A 1,712-nucleotide genomic window follows, 5' to 3' on the forward strand; every position below is an offset into this window, starting at 1 on the left:
TATAAAGGACCCAAAAAAGGCTCTCCAAGGTTTTTTTGACCGAGAAGGAGAAGAATTAGAATATGAATTTGATGAACAGGGGCATAGCACTTGGCTCTGCAGGGTGAGATTACCTGTGGATGATTCAACTGGAAAACAACTTGTGGCTGAGGCCATTCACTCTGGAAAGAAAAAAGAAGCAATGATCCAGTGCTCCCTGGAAGCTTGTAGGATCCTCGATACTCTGGGGTTGCTGCGGCAGGAAGCAGTATCTCGGAAAAGGAAAGCCAAGAACTGGGAAGATGAAGACTTTTATGACAGTGATGATGATACGTTCCTTGATCGGACTGGCCTGGTTGAGAAGAAGCGACTGAACCGAATGAAGAAGGCTGGGAAAGATTGATGAGAAGCCAGAGACCTTTGAATCCCTGGTTGCAAAACTAAATGATGCTGAAAGGGAACTTTCTGAGGTTTCTGAGAGGCTGAAAACATCGAGCAGAGCTCTGTCAGAGTCTCCGTCTCAGGATTCTTTAGATGCATTCATGTCAGAAATGAAATCAGGGAGTGCTTTAGATGGTGTGTCCTGAAAGAAACTTCACCTGAGGACTTTGGAACTGAGGAAAGAACAACAGAGACTTAAAGGGTTAATAAAAATTGTAAAGCCAGCAGAGATTCCAGAACTTAAAAAGACTGAAAATTAGGCTACAGGCACAGAAAACAAAACTAAAAAGCTTACATTGCCTCTCTTTGGTGCCGTGAAAGGAGGAAGCAAATTCAAATTAAAAACTGGAACAGGAGGGAAGTTACCTCCCAAGCGTCCAGATCTCCCTCCAGCTCTAATGACGATGAAGGATGAACCTGAAGTAGAAGAAGAAGAGGAAGAAGAGGAAGAGGAAGAAGAAAAAGAGAAGGAGGAGCATGAAAAGAAAAAAAATGGAGAATGGAAGCAGTAAGCTACAGCAGGAGGTAGAACCCAAGGCAGCAGTACAGGAAGCAAGTCCACCCAAAGATCTCATGTGTTCTGAAGCAACATGGAACCATGAAAACGTGTCTCAACCCAGCAGGACAGGACAGAATAAAGACTCCCAGGAGATGAACCAAATGCCGCCATCACGGGAGGAGCCCTCAGTATCGAAGACTGAATATGAAGAAAGCGGAGATGAATTGAAGAAAAAGAAAACTCCAGGTCCAAGTAAACCTTTTCTGGCACTTTCTTCCAAATATCCTGAAGACTACTGTGTGTGGGTCCCACCTGAAGGCCAAAGTGGAGATGGCAGGACTCATCTCAATGACAAGTACGGCTATTGACCGCTTCAGAATGTGACATAGATAATGAATCAAGTTGAACGCCTGGAGGGGTTCAAGTGATCACTTGTCAAATGTGACTGGCCTTTTCTTCTGTGCTCTTGGCGTCCTAAATTTACCTGCCCATCTGGTTGTTCTCGATTTGGTATTTATGTATAAGTGTTTGTGTATGTATGTAAAAAGGGAACCATATATTTTGAGAATTAATAAAAGACAGGACCGTACGAAATAAAAAAAATAATAATAATAAAAAAACAAAACTGAACTGCAATATTATGGATGTTTCATGAGCTCAAAAGCAGGATTCTTTCATTTTTTCAACAAACACATATAAATGAATATGATTAACAGGGTGCTATGCAGGAAATACAATTTTGTAAGAAACAGTCTTTGCGTCAAGGAGTCTAAAATTCATCAGAGAAACATAA

At 41.7% G+C, this 1,712-nt stretch overlaps 1 pseudogene; it reads left to right on the forward strand.

The window, feature by feature from the left end:
- Window positions 1-1,416, forward strand: part of LOC102473177 (kanadaptin-like) — a 2,024-nt pseudogene extending 608 nt beyond the window's left edge.
- Window positions 1,417-1,712: the final 296 nt, after the last annotated feature.

The sequence above is a fragment of the Tupaia chinensis genome, unplaced genomic scaffold (genome assembly GCF_000334495.1).
Source record: "Tupaia chinensis unplaced genomic scaffold, TupChi_1.0 Scaffold000007_1, whole genome shotgun sequence".
NCBI classification, from domain to species: Eukaryota; Metazoa; Chordata; class Mammalia; order Scandentia; family Tupaiidae; genus Tupaia; species Tupaia belangeri.